At 46.0% G+C, this 11,136-nt stretch overlaps 1 protein-coding gene across 1 annotated transcript in view; it reads right to left on the reverse strand.

The window, feature by feature from the left end:
* The window catches only part of TMC3 (transmembrane channel like 3), a 38,904-nt gene extending 34,566 nt beyond the window's left edge, over nt 1–4,338 (reverse strand). The window contains exon 1 of the mRNA XM_033100213.1: nt 4,325–4,338. The gene's annotated coding sequence lies outside the window, so the exon portion shown is untranslated. The remainder of the gene's footprint in view (nt 1–4,324) is intronic.
* Nucleotides 4,339–11,136: the final 6,798 nt, after the last annotated feature.

Consider the following 11,136-nt stretch of genomic DNA (forward strand, 5'->3'; position numbering starts at 1 on the left):
CAGTTACAGTGTCCGCCAGCCCTGATGCAGACTAATAGGTGAAGTCTAGACAAGTGTCTCTGCAAGGCAGCCCTCAGTGGGTGAACAGGACGGAGAACGCAGGCTGCCCACGGCAGCTCTGCCGCCCCAGCCACCTCTGTAGCTCCTGAGGGCAGGGAGCACGAGAAAGCCATGGTAAATATACTCAATGATAATCGCAAACCAAGCTCCTCTTGGAGCAGAGATTTTATGCGTTTGTATTAGAGGTCTGACTCCCCAGTGAATACTCCACTGGGTCCGCATGGGGACCTTTCAGTACAGCCCCCAATGTCTGTGTCACAGGAGGCCTCGCCTCCAGCCCGGGGCTGGGTCCCTTTAGACAGCAGAGTCACAACCTGGCAAACTGGGAGGGCTGGTTGCACGGCCGTCAGATGCACCCGCATAAGGAGCTAAGTGGTCAGACGGCTGGGAACAGAGCGTTGGTCCTTCAGCATGGGACCTCCGAGCTGCTCCCCAAGTCCACAGGTGGTACAATGAGCTCCTCCAAGGGAGGAGTTGAAGTGAGGAGTAAGTGAGCTAACTCCTTCGTCCCTATGGTTTATCTTTAACACTAGGAGGATAAAGCAATGGCTTTCTCTGACCTCGACCTGGACAAAATGCAGGTGGAAAGGAGCTCCCCACTGCGTTCATCCTGGACACAACAGGAACAGAAAAAGGAACCCCCCACCGGGCTGGGCAGACACAAACAAGTGGCTGGCAGGGTCATCGCGTGGGGATGGGGGAGCGCCAGGAAAAGCTGGGGTCACTCTAGAGCTTTAAGTGCCAGGGCGCCACACAGGAACGTGGTGAGTGACAGCTTCTGAAACAGCCTGGGGATTCCAAGCCCTTGAACCAGGTCAGGGTTGTGCGCGCTCCTTCCCCACGCGGACACTGTGATGCATGAGCCCCATCCCTCTGTCGGGCCCGGTGACGATCACACACTGACTCTTCAACCCTCGCTCTCCTCTGCCTCCCGGTTCTGCAGTGAATATCTGATGTCGCATTGTCTGGTGATGCAAGCAGGTAAAAAGACTCCAGTGTACCAGGGATGCAATTAGGTGCCCCCGCCCCCGTGTGTGCACGCGCGCAGGATGTACACAGCCTCATTTTATTTCCAAATGCTGGGACGATGATAAGTGACGACAAGTGACCGGAGCACGGCCACGTGAGGAGACAACCCCTGCCGTCTGGATGTGGAGATGAATACGGGAGCTAGGACTGGGCCTCACCTGTATAATCCCTCACTGGGAAGGACGTGTCCCTGTGATAATCAGCTGACCCCAGACCTGGCCCTACTCAGTGGCTGTGGGCAGGGGAGAGAGATACCTGGAGACGAAATGACAGATATCAGAGGAGCCCATCTGAAATAGGACCTTCAAGACCAGAGAGAAAAGCGACGGTGCCACCCCTTTCCCTGCATGCTGGCCCTGCTACTCAGCCTGTTATCCCATCCCATCTGGGGGGCGGCCAGGAGGTTGCCACCTTGCTAAAGAGACCGAATGGTGCTGTCACCTTCATGTCAGAAGGAACAAGCTGAATGGAACTCCTCCAAACCCCAGTGTAAACCCTGGAACCAGTCTGGCCCTGTGCGTAGGCATTCACATCACAGCTGTTTATTCTTCAAGGTCAGCAGGAGAATCTCCCCCTCCTATCTGCTGAAAACTGATTCTGTGACCTCTCTGGGACTCAGTTTTTCCATCTTATAAATGGGGCCAAAGGCGCAACAAGAAATTAATTACGGTCTTTCATTCTAAAATTCTAAGTACAGAACTTCCAGGAGCTGGAGTGTTTTCCAGCACTAGGATACAGTCTCCACCTCGTGGCTAAATGCAGTCATGCAATCACTCTTTAGATCATTACGTACAGGAAGCCACCTCCAAGTCAACTTAGAGGAACAGCCTGGAGTCACTGCTTTCCACGGGAAACACACCTCCTTAACTGAAGCCCGGCAGGCCTGGGTTCTCTCAGCCACTTGAAAGGGATTCCAACTGGTACAGTGACCTGCGCAAAGGTATTGATTTGTTCTTTTACTCGGGAGAGGGCCTCCTGTGCTGGGAGGGGGGGCGATGTGCAGCAACAATGGGCAGCCCCCCCCCGGGAGGTCAGTCTAGTGGCAGACAGCAGGCAGGGAGCAGTGTGAGTGGGGGGGGGGGACACAGGGAACAGGAGGCTCCGAGCTCCCCTGGGGAAGGGGGACAGGAAGGGAAGAGCAGCGAGGGCAGAGGACAGACACGGTGGTTGACCATTATACATGAGGCGAGAGTGGGGAGAATCTGAAAAAAGGAGCAAAATCTCAGACTACATTGTAAGTCACTCCCAGGACAAATGCCTAAAGGTGGGGTGGCTAATTCAACAGGGCGCATATTTTAAAGAGATTCCATATTTAATCACAAGTTATACTGTAAAGGCTGCACCAACTGACCAGTAAACATTTTTTGAGCGAGCATTTGTCTCCCAAACACCAGGCAGCTGTTTCGATCTTGGATGACTTTTTAGGTAGAAAATGCAATCACGGTGTGGTTCAAATTGGCACGTGTTTGACTATTTATTGGTCGGTAAACTAAAGATAATCAGCCAATCGTGTTTCTTCACTTTGTATTTCCTTTTATTACTGGAACAACTGCCACCTTCTTTTTACTTGGTTAGCTCTCTCGGGCAGGATATAACTGTTCACGCTTGGTTGTCCACAGTCTCTCTCTCCACACCCGTGACTCACTTTACCCAGCAAGAGAACTGTCAGAGGCAAAGCCAATTTCCCCTCCCTACACGCAGCCTCCTCCAGCTCTGACAGCCTCTCTATGACAAGTTCCTAGACTTTTTTTTTTTTTGTGGTGCTGCAGAATGAAAAATTACATAGAGAAGGATTAGTCTTGGAACCTAGAAAAGCAGGGAGACGGTTGGAAGAAAGAGCTTGGGCATAGATGTGAAGAAAATAGTGTAACTCGAGGTGAGCTGTATTAGACTAACTCCGCTATTCACTTCTCAAAACACCTTGACATTTACGCAGTAAAAAGACGTATGTCCCCCCCCCCCCCAGACATGATCATCTCCGTCCCCTCGGGCTGCTGTAACGTAGCCTCACAGGGGTGGGGGGGCGCTTAAACAATATTGCTCCCAGTTCTGGAGGCTGGGAGCCCGAGGCCACGGTGCTGGCTGCTTCGGAGACTGGTGAGGCCCGCTTCCTCCTTTGCCGACAGTCATCTTGCTGTGTCCTGGGGGCAGTTACACCTAATGGCACCGTTATACTGGGCAGGGTTTCACAACCTTCCTCTGACACTTACTTGGTTACCCGGATACACCTAAGTTTAACCTTCTTTCCACTTTAGAGCCCACACGCTGTGAGGTTACAGACTCACTTGGATGTTTCTGTCCGGTAAAAAGGTAATTCCAAGAAGGCTTTCTAATCGCCCGCTGGGGACACTGTGTAGTTCAGCCCCTGTGAGCAGATTATCCCGGCATTCTCTGCACTCTCGCCATCCATCTCCACATCCTGACTTGTTTCTGCGCCGTTTTCCTGTCCTGGTCCCTCACTAACTGAGCTGAATACAACATTTGGCACACGCTCCTTCTGGGTTCGTGCGAGCGTCATGAGCACTGCCTGCCCCCTGACCATGGGGGCGGCGCTGCAGAGCGGAGGTGGCCTGGCAGCCACGGGCGATGCATCTCAGGCGCAGAAGCTCCCTCTTTATCAGCTCTCTCAACACGGTGCCAGTAACTACAAGGGGGCGGAACCAAGCCCACTGCACACGATGCGACAAAGACGGCAACGCCGGGGAGGACACTGGGGCTGACATGTCCCCGGAGAGAATCCGAATTCAGGAAAGTCCATGGGAAATGGGAACATATGTAACACAAAAGAGGAAAACTGTAGTTGGTGGCTCCTAGTATCAGCTGCAAAGTATCTGAATCCTTTGACTCTGTAGCCCCACACATACAAATCTATCCCAAGTTAATCATCAAAAATACGGAAAAACAATTTTTGCACAGAAGTGTTCACTGCAATGTTGTTAAGTATCATGAAAACCTGGAAGCGATCGGAACGTTAACAATATGGGGACGATTAAGTAAATTGGAGTGAATCTATTTCATGGATCTTTTTTCCTCCAGGAAATGAAAAAAAGCATTAATTGTGCAATACAGCATATTTGAGAAAGGTGCACCCCACATACACATGTAACTTCCTGAGCAGGCAGAGAACCACACCCTCCCCCACACACACAATGAAGCGTTACCACCACCCCACTCGTGCTCGTCCTGTGCTTCCTGCAAACCGATGAGTCTATCACGCCAGTAACGCGACACTCACTCAGCACAGGGCTGTCAGTGGACGAGGGGTGACAGCACGTGGAGGGCGGCCTCCCCTGGCTCCTCAGCTTCTGACAGTGTGGACCCCGCCGCTCTTCTCTGCAGGGATTCTGGAAGGAGAGGGACGTCACTGGGGGGCAGGGAAACGGTCCAGTCCAGCCAGATCTAGCCTTTGCTTGGATTCACCTCACTGGATTACACACTTGGGTCTGACCTTAATCTCCTCATTCGCAAACCAGGGAGTAAGACCAACCACACAGCTTGCGGTGAGGATTAAATGAGATAATATTTGGGAAAGAAGTGGAGGCTATTCTGACAGAAGGCTTATTATCATGACCTAGAAAAGATCCGCGAATCGGCGTCCCAAGACAGTGCTGCAGCCGGGAGGCGGGCACACCTGCCAGGCCCCTGGGTACACCACACAGCACTGGGGAGTAATGGGCTGTGGATGTTCTCTGAGCGCCGTGGGGTTTCTGAAAAGCTCCCCAGGTGGTCTATCAGGTAGGTCGTCAGGGTAGCTTCACCCAGTTAAGAGTAGTTAAAAGAGAAGAAGACTTCAAAATGATGGTTTTCAGATCTGTTTATTTCCATGGCTGCAATCGACAGCTTGGGTTTTGCTTCCAGAAAGATTAAAAAAAGAAACAAAATTGGTGAATGCGTGAAAACACTTCTCAAAATAACTCTGAGAGATACTTGAATCAACATAAGGGAGAATAAAGATAAAGAGACCAGCATGATTCTTTCACTGTTCTGGATTTTTGGTGCTGAAAATGAAAGGATCACCTAACCTAGATATGACTATTTTTATTCTCTTTATAGGGTTATATTTCCTGAAGCAATTTCTCCCACTGCTGTAAAATACTTCAGCAATAACAAACACCTAAACATGTTTAAATAATGCCAAAGAGGACTATGTTTGTGGCTCTTACTGTTGTCCTATTCGCAGAAGAAAGCTTCTAATAGCTTTCCTGATTCCTTTAATTTTAAATTTCTATAATCTTTTAGTTGCCTTGTTAAAATACTCCAATTCTTTTGTTAAAAAAAAAAAGTTGTATCCAACCGCCCTACATTCTCTTCTCTGTTCCCACTTTTCCCAAAATAATACCCGGGAATATGACTGGAGTTGCAATAAGCTGATTTGAAAGGAAGAACAGGAATTGACTAAAGATCGTGACTTTCCCCACATATGAGTATGATATGTCTTTCTATTCCCATATCCAAATCTTTCCTTTTTCTTCTAAATGTTTCATGTCCTCCAGTAAAAGGCGTCACCCTATTTGCTCCTAAATCCTTTATGATTCTTAAATTCTACCAAGTTTTGTCTTCTACTACATATAAGTGGTAATCCATTTACACTTGTTACTGTGGGCTGGGTCTGAGGACTCGGCCTGCAATAGTATCAGAGAACTAACCAAAGCCACAGGAATGATTCTGGAGAATGTTTTTCAAGGAGACTCGTTTTCTGTTGCAAAGTTTGACAGCTGGTGAAACAGGTACAAAACAAAGTGGGGCTATTCTTGCACCAAGAAAGAGATCCAGCTGTATCAGGTATAGCACAAAACACAGGTCAGAATGAATGAAACCTGCCCCCCAAGAAGGGCTACTTCTGGGGTCTCCCCAGGCCCCTCTCCTCCCCCTGGACTTGTCAGATGGCACAGGGCCTGGAGAGCTAAAGGGAGATGGCCAACTGTGGGTCACTGTGCCAGGAGGAAATCCAGGCCTGGGTCGAAGGCTGAACACATTTAAGAGCAGAACGTGGAAATGACGAAGACAGCCCGGAGCACACACATGCGCACAGCACACACGTGTTTTCTGGGAGTCCTGAGAGAGGGACAAAGAAGATGTCGGGAGACAGACGGAAAGTTCATTTCCGCCAGGGTTGGCTGTCTCGGTGCCATCCTGAGGGCGATGGGAAGTCACAGAAGGGACATAAGCGCGGGACGACTCTGAAGGGAAGCGAGTGGGGCTGTAGACAGCCGGGGCCTTAGTTCAGAGGACAACATGATGGCACTGGTGGACCAGGAGATGGCAGTGGGAGGGGGAGACGGGCTGATCTGAGAGCACCGATCCTCCTGAAATGTCCCCCTCAAATCCAGGTCTTTAACATGGTCTTAGAGATGCCTCTTCACATCTTCAGATGCTCTGAACACCCAGGGTTGTTTAGAGCAGATCCGTGAGCATGGGCTCTCTGGCCTCAGCCAGCTCTTCAGAAATAGAGTCTAGGGGACAGTATCACCTCCCACCCCGTGTAGTTCAGACAAGCACAGGGTACACTTCTATTAGCTTTCTAAGCATCTCCCAACAAAGCAGAAAATTGCAAGTTGCACAGGTGCCTTTATCAATCATTATCTAGGGCAGGGCTGTGCAGAACGGAGTCTGTGAATAACAGCCCCTCCTGCACTGTCTGTACCTGCTCTGCAATGAGAGAAACGTAGGAATCGAGACTGTTAGAACTTTTACAGCAATCTGACAGAGTAATTCTATGCCTGTTTAATCTAAAAAAAAGTTTAAACGCAATATTCTGTATTTTTTAATTTAATTTTTATAATAATTCACTTTTGTTATATTTTCCAAATGGACTGGTCAGTGGTGGATTGGGGGAAAAACACTTGTTTTTTTCCATGCAGAGTTGGAGAAGTGCTGGTGTGGAAGACGTACTATGATCTCCTGACTACACTGAAGGATGAGAGCTCACAGTTACTTGCAAATGGTGATTTTAAATACCCATTTGGAAGTCACCTGATCATGGAAATCCAGACAGGAAGCAGATGATGCTAGCAAACAACAGATGAAATGTAAAGGCAACTACCTTTGCACTGCGGCTGCACGTCCAGTCACTGCTCTGTAGCTCCTTGTTGTGGGTCACACACCTGAAATGGCAGAAGAGGACAAGCCCTGTGTGTGATATCCTGATTGCATCCATTCCAGGAACACACTTCGACCTTGTCTGCACAGGCACACATGGAAAATGTACACTATTAGCATAAATTATGTATGCAGATGAAAACGTGCACTCACTCAACAGCCATTACTATAAACCTGACACACCCCTGCCTGAGTTGCCAAGAAATCCATGTGGTAGAAACATAATCAATCGGGGTCCATTTCTGTCAGCCTCCAGGAGTCAGAGCAAAGGAAAGCCACTGGTTTTGCTGAAATCCTTCATTTTGTAAGCTGCCCTTGTTAATCAAGTTGAAAGTACATATTAACAGGATGGAAGCTTCTCTGGCTCCAGGAAAAGCTAGGAGACTGAACAGACTACCTGTGACGAAAAAATTCACTTTGGGGACCTGCTGTTTAACTGCCCCAATTTCTGCTCTTAGAATATGTTCAACAACACACAGATGGTGAAGGCTCAGGAAAAAGTGTGCCCATGACACAAAAAAACAACAGCAGCAGCCATTCTATAATCTAAGGATTAGAGGAACCATTTAATTAATACAGGAAATTTAACATCTTTAAAGAAAAATATGTCCCTATTTAAAAATACAAAAAATAATTTTTTTCATAACAAAGGACATAAAGAAAATCAAAATTCACTGGTAACTGGGAAAATATTTACAGTAAGTGTAACGATGTGTTAGTTAGGATGATTTCACCTGCAAATAATAGACGATCCCCTTCCCCAAATGGGCAAAGGCACCTTTATCGTCCTCAGTTTTTCTGGAGGCAGCTTATCTTTCAGGGAAGTCCTCCACTCCTGTAAACTTGGGCTTATTTCTTATTGGACGTATTAGGACATGAGGACACTCTACACCAGTTACTGGAAAATGGGACTGAGATTTCCATTAGTGGGTTATGGAGCGATACCAGTCCTTTCCTGGGCCTGAATGTGTTATCACCTGTGTCTGAGAAGGTCAGTGTTCTGTGACCAAGGAAGAAAGGTTCCTGCACGGCGGGGCTGGAAGGTAACTCTCAAGCAGGACAACTGCAGTGTTTGCCCAAACAGACAGCGTGAATCTTCTTAACAGGAAGAAGAGCTCCTTAAAACTGGTGCGTGAAAAAGCCCAATGGGAAACTGGGTAAAGAAGGTAACAACAGGAGGTTCCAAAAGGAGAGAATTCGAACATCAATAAGGTAGACGAGCCTCCCCTGCGCCAGTAGGTTGCTACAAAATCAAATAGTAAGAAAATTAAAAAGAAAGAAAAGAAACTAATACCAAATGAGACTGAGTGGGAAAAGAAAATTTCTATAGCTTTCCTGGAAAACAATGTTATAAAAATTTAAAAGTCTATTTAACCTTTGACCTCACAATCCAATTTGGGGGAGCAGTAGTACCAGCAGACAAGGGTGTATGACCAAGAATGTCTACTGAAAAGTTGTTTGCAGCAGCCAAATAAAAAACTGAAATAACTCAACTTCTCATCCAGTGGGAGGGTCACATAATTGTGGTTCAACGGTGACATGGGATATTATTAGCTAATAAAAAGAATAAGTTGGATCTATAGTTGGGAAGGAATCAGGAGGTAAGGAAAAAAGATACAGTGGTACCTCGGTTTTCGAATGTAATCCGTTCTGGAAGACCGTTTGAGGTCTGAAACGCTGGAAAGCAGCCGACCCCGGGCCTCAGGATCCTGCACTCAACGGAAGCCGCGTGACATATTCGACTTCCGAGGCACATTTGAAAACCAAAGCATTTACTTCCGGGTTTACGGCGTTCGTAAACTGAAATGTTCATCAACAGAGACGTTTGGAAACCGAGGCACTGCTGTATGAGTATATTTTTGTATGAAAATTGTAACACAGTAAAAGTGAATTAAAAACCCATAAGAACTTATATTAACTGAAGAGCATGTTGAGCAAACAAAAGCAGTTGCAGAATACGTACAGTGTGATAGTTTATCTGAAATTTAAAATCCAGAACACAAACTATGCATCATTTATGTCTACAAAGAGAAACCTGGATGACGCGGACACGTGCTGACCTCCAAGCCAGGGTTACTACCAGGGAAGAAAAGCGGGTCGGACAACGGATTAGGGCTCCATCTCCACCAGTGATGCTGCTTTAAAAAACAGGCAACACTGTTGACATGTGTCAAACCTGGGTATCAGCACGTGAGGACTCATTACACTGTTCTCTGTCTCTTCTGAATGTTGGAAATGTTTGAATACAAACATTTTAGTAAGTTTAGATTCACTTGGCTTGTTTATTATAACCCATGTGTTCCTCTCACCCCTGGGTTTTTATTGACATCCTACCTCCTACATCTTTGTGCATTTAATCTCTTTAACAACCCTATCAAGTAGATATATTTACGATGTTCTTTTTTCTTTTCTGATGCAATGAAATAACCAGCCAACAGTTAGTAAGCATTTGTTACTTAAAGCTAAGTTTGCCTGACACCAGCTTCTGTGTGCTTAACCAGTAAGCTACAGGATAAGCAAGCTACATCCATGGGAATTCTGGAAGGAGACGCTCCGTCTGCAGGACTCCCTGTCTGATCAGGAGAGCCACTAACCAACATTCTATCAAAGGCGGAAACAAACTGAACACTGACCCTCTCTGGGATCCCTCACGCCCACTGAGACCTTGCCGAGCCCTCTTCTTGACTTCCTGTTGCCAACGACAGTTCAGAATTCCATGATCTTACCTGCTTTTCTCAGTTACATTTGAAAAATGCAGATCTGACCACTAAAAGCTTTCAGAGGTTTGAACAGTTCCTAAAGGATTAAGTGAGGTGTTATGATCTATACATGTATGTGCGTTAAGTAAGACAAATCCTCTGACATCCTCTATACAAATGACGACTGTAAAATTTGAAAATTTTCTATTTATGCATACATTCATTTTTTTACCTAAGTATCTTTAGGATTATCAATGTTTATACCAAATAAAAGGAGAGATTAATGAAATACAAATGAAGCATATAATTGGGAGAATGAACAAAGCCAAAAGTTACTTCTATAATAGATGAAGTCTTCAATGTGTTAAGACCAAAGCTACTAAACTTTTAGAGAAAATACAGGAGATGTTTATCACTTTGGTGTATGAGAATTCTTAAGCAAGAACACATAAAACACACTCCAGAGAACAAGACTGATAAATTTCACTGCTTAACAAAAGGCCCACAAAGTGACAGCATAATATCCAGAATATATAAATATTTTTAACTAATTAGGAAAAAGAAAATGGCTCAGTAGAAAAACAGGCAAAAGTCTTGAACACATCATAAAGAAGAAGAAATGAGTGAATTCAAATCTTATAAAAAGATGTCCCACATTGTAATTCAGAAAAAGTCAAGCAAAACTATAATGAAAACTATAATGAAAACTATAATAAAACTTCATACACGTCACGTTGGCAAAAATATTCAAATGTGTAAACCAAACATTGACCAAGACATGGAGAACAGGACCTCTTCTAACGGTGCTAGAGGAGTGTAAACTGGTTCAACGCAACTGGAGGACAGTGTGGCATTCTCTAAGACAGGTGAAGGTGTACATCCCTGAGATTTGACATCTGGAAAGAAGCCTCCTGAATGTGCATTAGGAGACAAGAATGAAAATAATCAAATCTTAGTAAGGAAAAAAGATACACATGACGAAGATCCAAATATACATTATGAATAGACTGGATAACTGTATAGCTTAAGAATGCATATGCATGTGGTAAATGGTGGAGAAAAACTAAAAGAATAATGCACCCCAAATTCCCAGTGTGACTTTGTCTGAAGGAAAAAGAAAGAAGATGGCGGTCCCCCTTTCTGCCTGGGACAGACTGACACAGGTCTCGGGCAGCCAGCATAGGCTCTGAGTGATTGGTACCCATGCCTGAGTCTATTCTGCCAGCTGAGCTTTACTATTCCTCCTGGT

This window comes from Rhinolophus ferrumequinum, chromosome 28, assembly GCF_004115265.2.
Source record: "Rhinolophus ferrumequinum isolate MPI-CBG mRhiFer1 chromosome 28, mRhiFer1_v1.p, whole genome shotgun sequence".
NCBI classification, from domain to species: Eukaryota; Metazoa; Chordata; class Mammalia; order Chiroptera; family Rhinolophidae; genus Rhinolophus; species Rhinolophus ferrumequinum.